Here is a 10,798-nt window from a genome sequence, read left to right as displayed (position 1 = left end):
CCCGCGCTTCTGGGCTGAGAGCCTCCACACCGCCACCTACCTGCTCAACCGCCTTCCGGCCACTGCTTCTCATGCTCCCACTCCACACCACGCTCTCTTCGGTACCCCTCCTCGCTACGACCACCTTCAGGTCTTCGGGTGTGCGTGTTACCCTAACACCTCCGCCACCGCTTCTCACAAGCTGGCGTCCCGTTCGACTTGTTGTGTGTTCCTCGGGTACTCCCCTGACCACAAGGGGTACCGATGCTTTGACCTCACCTCTCGCCTCGTTCTGATCTCCCGACATGTCGTCTTTGACGAGTCGGATTTCCCCTACCCCACCGCCTCCACACCTTGTCCTGACCCCGAGCTGGAGTCTTTGTTTTCAACTGACCCGGTGGTTCAGCCACCGTTACCTGTCTGTCCTTTTCCTGCAGGTTTTTCCGGCGCACCGGCACCACTTTCGGTGATCCCTGCTGTGCCGAGCGCGGCCTCGGTGCCCGCGGTCGCGCCACGCACGGCCCCGGACCTCCGGTCTTGCTGCGCGCAGACCCGGTGTCTTCCGCTGCACCACACGCAGCCCTGGTGCCTTCCCCTGCCCCTGCGTGGTACGCTCAGCTGGTGCAGGTGTACCGGCGTCGTTCGGCGTCGACACCGGCGCCGCCTCCTGCTCCGGAGGCTCATGCAACGCCTACACCGGAGCCGTCACCACCGCCGCCTCCTCCGGCTCCCTCTAGAGCCAAGCCGGAGGTGTACCGCCCGCCAGTAGTCCATCAGAATCATCAGTATATTTATCCCATGGTGACTCGTCGGATGGCGTCTCAGGCCGCGACTCTCTCCGCCACCGAGGGAGAGCCGCGGGTCTCTCCGGTACCCTCCTCTGTCCGCGACGCCTTGGCAGATGCTCACTGGTGTCGCGCGATGGAAGAGGAGTACGTAGCTCTTCTTGCCAACCAGACGTGGGACCTCGTGCCGCGTCCGTCTGGTTGCAATGTGGTGACTGGCAAGTGGATCTGGATGCATAAGCGTCGGGCTGATGGCACACTGGAGCGCTACAAGGCTTGCTGGGTCTCCGGGGGTTCACTCAGCGACCTAGTGTGGACTATGATGAGACCTTCAGCCCAGTGGTGAAGCCCGCTATGGTGCGCACGGTCCTCTCGCTTGCGCTCTCGCGCTCCTGGCATGTGCACCAGCTGGACGTGAAGAATGCGTTTCTTCACGGCACTCTCTCAGAGACTATCTACTGCTCTCAGCCAGCGGGATTTGTGGACTTGAGTCGTCCGGATATGGTCTGCCGGCTCAACAAGTCTCTCTATGGTCTGAAGCAGGCTCCTCGGGCTTGGTACTCTCGGTTCGCCACGTTCTTGCTGACATTGGGGTTCACCGAGGCCAAGTCCGACACGTCTCTATTCATCTACCGCCGTGGGGATGAGACTGCATATCTGCTACTCTATGTCGATGACATTGTGCTCACAGCCTCCAGTCAGCAGCTACTTCAGAGTGTCATCTCTTCTCTGCAGCAGGAGTTTGCTATGAAGGATCTGGGTCAGCTCCACCATTTCTTGGGCGTCACTGTTGAGCCTCGCCCATCTGGTCTTCTCCTTCACCAGCGGCAGTACGCACTCGATATTCTGGAGCGGGCTGGGATGACTGATTGCAAGCCCTGCTCCACTCCTGTCGACACTCAGGCAAAGCTGTCTGCTGATCTGAGTGATCTGGTGGCTGATCCTACTGCCTACCGGAGTCTGGCTGGCGCTTTGCAGTACCTCACCTTCACCAGGCCGGACCTCACCTACGCAGGTCTGTCTCCATATGCATGATCCCCAGGAGTCACACCTTGCTGCCCTGAAGCATCTCCTCCGCTACATTCGTGGCACTGTGGACCTCGGCCTGGTGCTTCACCGCTCGTCCTCTGCTGAGCTGGTGGTCTACACCGACGCTGACTGGGCTGGCTGCCCGGACATTCGTCGCACTACTTCCGGCTACGCCGTCTTCCTGGGCGGCAACCTGGTCTCCTGGTCATCCAAGCGGCAGCCGGTTGTCTCCCGCTCCAGTGCTGAGGCGGAGTACCGGGCTATCACTAACGGTGTGGCGGAGGCGTCCTGGCTACGACAGCTTTTGGCGGAGCTCCACAGCCCGCTCGCCAAGAGCACGCTCGTCTACTGCGACAACGTCAGCGCCTTGTATCTCTCCAACAACCCCGTCCGGCATCAGCGGACGAAGCATATGGAGATCGACCTACACTTCGTGCGCGACAGAGTCGCCATCGGCGATGTTCGTGTACTCCATGTCCCGACTACCTCCCAGTTTGCTGACATCTTCACCAAGAGATTGCCCTCCTCGACCTTCACGGAGTTTCGCTCCAGCCTCAACGTAGCCGGTGGCTAGTTGTGACTGGGGGGGTATTTGCCCTTTGTACTCTATTTGTACTTTCTTCTTGTCCAGTCTTGAACACCGCTGCGCCGGTAGTTTAGACTGCGGCGGGTGTTAGCTTTCTCGTTGTCCAGTCTTGAACACCGCTGCGCCGGTAGTTCAGACTGCGGGGGGGGGGGTGTTGGTGTATATATGAGCCCATATATAGAGGCCCATGTATAGGATCTATATATCCAACCCTTCTAGGGTTTGGAGGAATACAAGCAATTATTCTCTCCTATAGATTGGATTCCTCGTATTTCCGATTTTAGCAATCCTACTATGCTTCTACGCATTTAGTAATCATATGTGCCTCACAGATCACAACAAAAAGCTGAAGCAATTATTCTCTCCTATAGATTGGATTCCTCATATTTCCGATTTTAGCAATCCTACTATGCTTCTACGCATTTAGTAATCATATGTGCCTCACAGATCACAACAAAAAGCTGAGACAATGGGAGACCGAGAAAATGGCTTTAGAGATCAGTGGTTGCTGAAAGTGCGGTGATGATTGTGTTAGCTTCACCATTTTTACTTCTTAATAACCCAGTTAGGGAGGTACTTTTTAATTTTAGTTTTGCCATCTAATTAGAGCAGGTGTGCATCTTTGTACTTCATTCTCTTTACTTCAAACTGTGCTCAGGAAAAGATACTCATAGGCCATACACCTCGGATGCCTAATATGTACCTTTTTTTCCTTTTGTTTTTTGGCATGAACAAATAGTCCATTGCCTTAAATTACAGCCTAAAGGTCAGGCTTCATTTATGGCTCAGCAAATAAAATGGTTCAGTCAACAGAATAAGACATTCATCTTTGTTTCATAATATTGTGGTAAGAACTTAAATTATGCCATCTGGATTAACCCATATGGTAAGAATTTAAATTATGCAGAATAGGTAGCAGCTACTGTTAGGAAATACTCCCACTTGATGATCTCGAACATTATGGCTGGGAACCAAAACCAGGGAATAATAGGATAGTGAGACAGTTCAACTTTTGAGTAATAAGAATTAGCTATTCCCATAACATCTATGTACATTCATTCTTTCTCTTTCGAATATAAATGTTAACACATTCTTCCTATTTGTTGAACTGGGAGAAAACTTCAAGTTCCATTGCGGTCGTATTAGTGAGCATATCTTACTAAAGCTTCTCGCTTTCTTCGAGCAAGGCAAACACGGGGGTTTCATACAACGCAGGTACATTTGAACTTAATTTTGTGTTAACTTCTGCCTAGGAATTTATCAAGTTGCGACCATGGCATATTTTCCAGTCCCTCTATTTTGGTACCTTATATGCTTCAACTTTGTCATCTCCAGAAGCATGGTGGGGGACATATTTGCCTCTCTGTTTTGGTACCTTATATGCTTCAACTTTGGCATATCCAAAAGCATGGTAGATACTAAATGGTAATTGAGATTTGGCCTTTTGCATTTAGATTCCAACACTTGTAATCATTTTTTTTGAACGAACACTTTTAATCATTTGCACCATGGCTTCATGAGTCTTACTAGCAATGAATGCGGAGCTGGGTGATATGATGCCATTTTTTTTGTGTTTGTTCGGCTGACAGAGATGCATGGAGCATTTTGCTGAATTCTTTTCACCAGTTATGGCTGTCCAAAAGTATGGAACAGCCCCTTATTAATGATTTGATAATGTTATTTTCTTAGATGAGTACCTGCTCATAATTTAAATATGCATGAATGCATCAAACTTACAATCTGAAAGGGTTTCTTTCTTGAGAAACTACCTTTACTCAGATTCTTTAGATGAACCAGTGGAGTATGTTTATTTATTATAATAGTTCATAATTCACCAACATTACGGGCCATTTTTCATTTGTTTTGCTGCATCTGAAGGAAGCGGAAGGGGCCAACTAATTTGGAGGTCACCCTGTAGGTATGCTAATTGCATTTGGTACTCGACAATACAATTATAGTTTAACTATATGAGCAAATTCACCAGGCCTGACTCTTGTGCCCTATAGTTTCCCCTGTTTCTCTCAAGCTTCAGAGAATAGTAAGGTTGGTTCATCAATTGATTATATTTGCAGGCCTACGCAAAGACAAGTATGTACTCCTTGACAATCTTAATATTTATAAATTATCTCTGAGAGAGAGAGAGCAATAAGATTAGAAACAGTAACATGGTTACCAATTAGTCAATGTAAGGTTTTAAAATTAGGTTGCCGAAAGAACACTTAGGAAAAACAGTTGCATTCCATTCTTCAAAATGGTGTTTGCCTCACATTGTGTGATGTGTAATTTTGGCTCTTTTAGGTGACCCATGTTGTGTGGCTAAAGACGAGGTGCAAGTATTTAACAGTTCGATCTTTGTAAGCTTTTCTCCCTCTTGTTTCTTGAATGCCATTCTATTTTTATATGCATACTTCTCTACAGCTCAAGTATATAGTACATGTGAGTTACGTTACATGCTATGAAATGATATTGCTTTACCCCATTGCTGTTAGCCCAAAATTTCCACAGATAAATCATGTTTTACGAAGAAAAAAACTGGTTCTAGAATTACACTTATAGAGATAAATATAAGGAAAATTTTGATCTAACTAACTAATAAGTTGCAGTGTTAGAAAATACAACTTGAACCTATAACAAAACTAGAGCCCCAAGCGTACTGTCGTAATGTTTAATCTTTTTTCAGATATTGTTAGGACTACTTAGAAGGAAATGCAGAAAAATAAACATAGGTCTTTCATGGGCCTACATGATTGGTGAGTTTTATTGTGTTTACAATATAAACAAATGTTTTCTATTAATTCATCAGCTATGAATAAAAAAATAAAGTGTTTAAGCTTCCTACTGATTTTACTACCAATAATATTCTGACTGCTTCAAATTAAAAGCCCAATAGTTAACTGAGCTGAAGCAAAAATTTGACGTACTCATTGTCCATGTTCTGCTACCTTTGTTTCCCACCTGTAGGCTGTTATGGACAACACTAGAATCAATCAAAGTGACATTGGTGACATCGTGGTTGGGACGGTTCTAGGTCCTGGTTCGCAGCGTGCAAACGAGTTCAGAATGGCTGCTTTCAATGCTGGATACCCTGGTAAATCCATATGTTTGCAACCATGGCACCATCTTATGAAGAAGAGGATTCTATCTTCTGTGTAAAATTTTCACCATCCCGTTTTGATGTTGCAAAAACTGTTCCTTTGAGAACTATCAACCGGTAATGCTCATCTAGGTTAGAGGCAGTAGCTGACGTTGCTGCCGGCCGCCGCCATAAAGGCTGGTTTCTTTGACATAGATCATGCAGTATGCTGAATATACACGCTAGCTTTGCTGCTGTTATCTTGTTTCAGTGCTGAATATAACTGCTTTACCCCCCCCCCCCCCCCCCTCCAAATAGGAATTGGTGCTGGTTGCCATGCACTCTATCCTAGACAACGTAGTTGATGATTTGATATCACAAAAAATGATTTAGGAGCCTAGGATGGCCCAAAAATACATGGGCATGGTAGAAACACCTATGCTTCCAGCAAAGATGGTTTAGAAGCCTGCATTAAAGTTTGTACATATTTTTCCTATTGTGATCTTGAGTGTACATATTTTTCCTATTGTGATCTTGAGCTTGTCCAACCTGTTGCCGGTCCATGCTTGCACAGAATTTTTGAAAGGAAATTAATCTCAAATTTAAACTAACTGTTCAGTGGAGTTAGCACGAGTTAAATATGCACTGGAGCTAGCTAGACTGCCTGCGTTCTTAGAGCAAAAAAAGTTGTTTTGGACGGTTGCACTTTTAACAGCCCATAATATATGATCTATTCGGCTTGTTTTTATAAATTAGCCGGCCTAGGCTCTCTACATACATTTGCCCTCCTCGAGTTCATCATTATAAAACAATATCATATCAAATAAAAAAACTACAAACTCAGAGAAATATAAAAAAATGGACAAAAAGGACTCGTCCTCGTCCTTCGCCACCACGCACAGGCCCCGGTCGGATAAGGCCACCGAAGCCACAGACGAGGCGAATCCGAGATGAGAGAACGACGTCGACGAAGAAAGCTAGCACAACTAACCTTAACTTATTCAAATTAGTACTAAAAGACAAGAAAATATACAAATCTTCCACCCGATTCATCCAATCCCCCTCCTCCTCCGACGCTGGCAGGGCCGCCGGAGGCGAGGACGACGAGACGAGAAGGTCTGAATGGGAGCCCAGCCGCTAAACTTGCGTGCAGCATTGGTGTGGGCCTGGTCGCCGCCAACGCAGCCTCGCCATGGCCCACAGTTTTCATTGGGCTGCTTTCTGGGCCTTTAAATCCATACAACGCACCAGCTCGATTTCCCCTGCTCGGATCCCGCCGCTCGTTTCCGATCCGACGGCTTCCCTGATCCCAGGGGCGGACGGTAAATGAAATACCGTCCGGTCCACCCCTGGTCGGGGAACGTCCAGGCCCCCTCGCCGCGGTCGCCGCCGGAAGACGTGCCTGCAGCGCGTGGAAGCGGCTGCCGGTGCCGCCCGCCCGTCTTTGAAACGCGACGGCCACGCCCGCACCTCCACCTGCTCCGAAGCAGAGGCTTGTGTTGAATTGATCGGGCACCTCCGCGCCTAAGCGAAGCCCGTCGTCCGCGCCGCTGCAGGCACATGGAGCACTACGCTGAAGGTTCACAGGCGCGGTCGTCACCTTCCTCTGTGCCGTCAATTCGCGCCGCCTTTTCCTCTCCAAGCTTCGAAACTGACACAGCAGGCTCTTCCAGCGGGGGTGGAGGGCGGAGGCGCGGAGCTAGCTCGCCGCCGGCCGGCGTTACAGGTATCTGAAAGTAACCGCAAGGTCTGTAACGTAACCAAGCGAAACATGGCTGAAAAAAGATTCAGATACAGGTTAGTTGAACAATGTGTAGGGCTGTAGGCACAATAACCCGCCCTTGCCAATGGCTGCTCTGACTTTTCTTTTGTAAGTATATGGCTGCTCTGACTTTTTTTGTAAGTATATGGCTGCTCTGACTTGATTGCCATCTGCAGGTTAACCTGAATTCTCCGTCTGCAAAAATCAGTATGAAGAAGTTCCTGCTGCGATGGCAATTTTCTTTAAATTGTAACTAACATGCTGCACTACTCGTGGTAACAAGGTGGCATCCAACAACTTTCGAATTCAGACTAGTACTTTCAGTGTACAGTGAAGTTAGTAGAGAATTCAGAGTTGTGATCACAGAGACACAAACTGTTAGGACATTGTCCGAGGAGCTCTTTTTTTTTTGAAATTAAAGGAGCTCATCTCTTCTGATGTCTGAATCCATCCTCTGACATGTTGCCGGCGGATAGGTTTCTCTCACGCTCATGCCTGAATTCTGGCAGAAACTTTTTCAACTCTATACCGTACTCGAAACTAGCCGGCCGTTTGAGAGCAGTGGGGAGGAACAAAAGCACCATGCACTTGGTTCGCCTACCAACCAAAGAATTACATACGCTTGAAAGTATTATTTGGTCTTATGCAACTCCGATGGTTTAGGCACGCAGAAACAAAATTAAACTATTCATTACAAAACGGGCCTTGGTAGTTCTAATCGGCATCGACAAAAAAGTTCCGAATGTTAGAACGTTTCCTTTGTTTGTGTTACAATGCAGAGGCAAAAATGCACCTTGTTTGAAAAAACAGAAATCTTCAGTCAAAAAACTGTGAGCAATGAAAAAGGATCTGTTTAATTGGCACACGAGGAACCCAAGCAGCATTGCCTCTAGCATGCGTTACATAATCCTCTACCAATTGATAGATTTAACAATGTTTTGCAATGTTTAACAATTAAACTAAATCCCTAATTTAATATAATTTGCCCTATAATTGATTGATTTAACAATGTTTTGCAAGGAATATAATCAAACCCCGTGCCTCTAGCATCATCCATACACATGTTCTATTCTATCTACACGCTGTTCAACACCGGCGGCCATGGGAACTCACACCGGTACATCACCGCCCCCATGTCCGCCGTCGCCGCCACCTGCATGGTCTCCAGGTCGACGGAGATCAACCACTCCCACGTCGTCTCTACAATCCCCGGCGACAGGGTGACGTACCCCGGGCCCCTGGTCACGATGTCCAATCGCTGATGGGGCTGGCCGAAGAACTCGTCCTTGTACCCTGGCAGGCCACGGGTGGCCTCCCGCAGCGAGAGGCTCTTCTCCAGCGCCCACTCGCCGCCGTCGAGCTTCGCGTACACTTTCATGGTCTCACCGAACACGGTGTAGATGCGTGGCTCGCCGTCGCGGCCATCGGTGGCGTAGAACAAGCGCCTCAGCATGATGATGTCAAAGTCACCGTCGCCGTCGCTGCCCTGGTTCTCCGAGGGCGGCGGGAACACGGCGCGGGAGAACTCGCCGGAGCTGCGATCGAGCACGACCAGGTTCCGGCCGCGGACGTAGAAGTACTGAGAGCCCCCGGCGAGGCCCATGTCGTGCATGTTTTCGAGATCTTGGTTGATGGCGTCGTCCGGCGAGCCGAAGGCGAGCCTCGGAGTCCAACTGCCCCACGACGGCGACCCCGAGCTGCCGGCGGTGAACATGGCGGTGCCGGGGCACATGTCGAAATAATGCTCGAACATGTACAGCACCCTGAAGTTCGACATGCCGATGCGAGCGCCCGCCGTGCAGCCTCGCCGTCGATGAGGTAGAGCCCCTTGTAGCGGTAGCTGGGCTCCAAGTTCGGCGGCGGAGCTGGGATCCTCTTGTATCTCCGCGTCGCGGGCTCGCAGACGAAACAGTCCGGGTAGACGCAGGGTTTTGAATTTCGTTTTTCAAAAAATTTCGGACATGGCCGAAATCACCGAATTTCGCGAAATTTCGGTCGAAATTTATTTTTAGACTATTTTTAAAAATACTTTTAAATATATTTAAATTATTATTTTTGAAATTTTCAAATTTCAGAGGGGGTGAAATCACCGAATTTATCGAAATTTCGCCGAAATTTTGAACACTCACGCCATCGAAAGATTGCCCGCTTGCCATGCAGTACAGCAGGAGGCTGCCGCGGCTGTTGAGGACGGCCCAAGTGGGAGGGCAGTCGTCGCTGTCGCCGGGGAGGAAGTCGAGGGAGGAGAAGTTGCGGGCGGTCCTTTAATCTTGGCACGAAGGAGAGCCGCAGCTTCGACTTCGAGTCCGTTTCATATAAAATGCCGTTGAAGTAGTGGCCGGCGACGAGGCTGGGCGCGTGGGCGGAGCGGTAGCGGCGGAGGAAGCTGGCGTCGGCGATGTTGCCATGCCATCTCTTGCATGTGGAGGCGGCGCGGACGAGGCAGACTGGCGAGTCGATCCGCTCGAGGATGAGGAGGAGGATGTCGTCGATCACGTCCATGACTTGGCTTGATTAATTTGCAAACACCTGTATTGGTAGGCGTAATATAATATACACCGTGCTATAATTATACGAGACATTGATTGTCCGTGTTTTGATTGGGATTTCAATTGATAGACATTGATTGTCCGTGTTTTGATTGGGATTCCAATTGATTTGTTCTTGTTCCGGTTAGAATTCTGATTGATTTGTCCGAATTCCGAATAAAATAGGTTCAGATTGATTTGTCCAGATTTCGATTAGAGTTCTGATTGATGGACAAAAAGGCATTGCTTGCTTTAAAAATAAGTAGAGAGATAGAGATAGAGATTTATATAAACTTTTTGTGCTCCACGAACATACAGAAACTCTAGTACGTGTCCATCCATATATAATTAGTAGCATGGCAAACATCGAGTCACGAATTCGCGATAAGTTTAATTTGAACTTGTATAGGATCGGATGAAGTTGGGCTAAAAACGTTCGGGCTCTCCGGATGATCTCGTCCATAGATGGTCATAAGGCATCCGGCTTATTAGGATTAGAGAAAAGTCTATATTGCTCTCTGAACTTTTTACCGAGTTTAAAAAAACCCTCTTTAACTCTAAAATAGGACATCCTACATCTCGAAATCTTGAAATTATTTAATTTACACCAACCCAAATCACCCTGAATTTCGCCACAGCAGGGCGGTTTTTTTCTTTTTTTTTCTCGTTCCAACTTTTATATAGCAAACAAAATAGTTAAGTGGATCTAAAAATTATAAAACATTTTACGAGATATAGTAGGTGATGATAGGAAACTGTTTTAACTATTGTTTTTAGTTGGAATGCAAAAAAATTTGAAATATAAATATTTGAATATGGCTAAAATTTAAGTTTCATTGAATTTTTAGGGCATCAAAATATGCTCCAAAATTTATTAAATTTGAAACTTAAGGTTCTTTTGAATTTAATTTATCACGTTAATTTTATTTCACTCATGCTTTATCCGGTATGCCTGTGTTTATACCGCAGCTCCTCTGGCACACGTGCCAACCCAGTTAACAATTGCCCTAATAGCGGCTCCCAACCCTAGGTCCTCAAATTTGGGTTCCTATTCCC

The 10,798-nt window shown here is 47.5% G+C and overlaps 1 long non-coding RNA gene across 1 annotated transcript; it reads left to right on the top strand.

Annotated features, from left to right (window-relative positions):
* The first annotated feature begins 4,086 nt into the window (after positions 1–4,086).
* Positions 4,087–5,735, top strand: LOC120701576. Its single transcript, XR_005686162.1, has 4 exons — positions 4,087–4,297; positions 4,386–4,467; positions 4,678–4,733; positions 5,341–5,735. It is a non-coding gene; the product is annotated as an uncharacterized LOC120701576 (long non-coding RNA).
* Positions 5,736–10,798: the final 5,063 nt, after the last annotated feature.

The sequence above is a fragment of the Panicum virgatum genome, chromosome 3K (genome assembly GCF_016808335.1).
Source record: "Panicum virgatum strain AP13 chromosome 3K, P.virgatum_v5, whole genome shotgun sequence".
In the NCBI taxonomy this organism is placed as follows: Eukaryota; Viridiplantae; Streptophyta; class Magnoliopsida; order Poales; family Poaceae; genus Panicum; species Panicum virgatum.
Note: the sequence above shows the minus strand (reverse complement) of the source record. Positions and strands in the feature narration are given on the sequence as shown.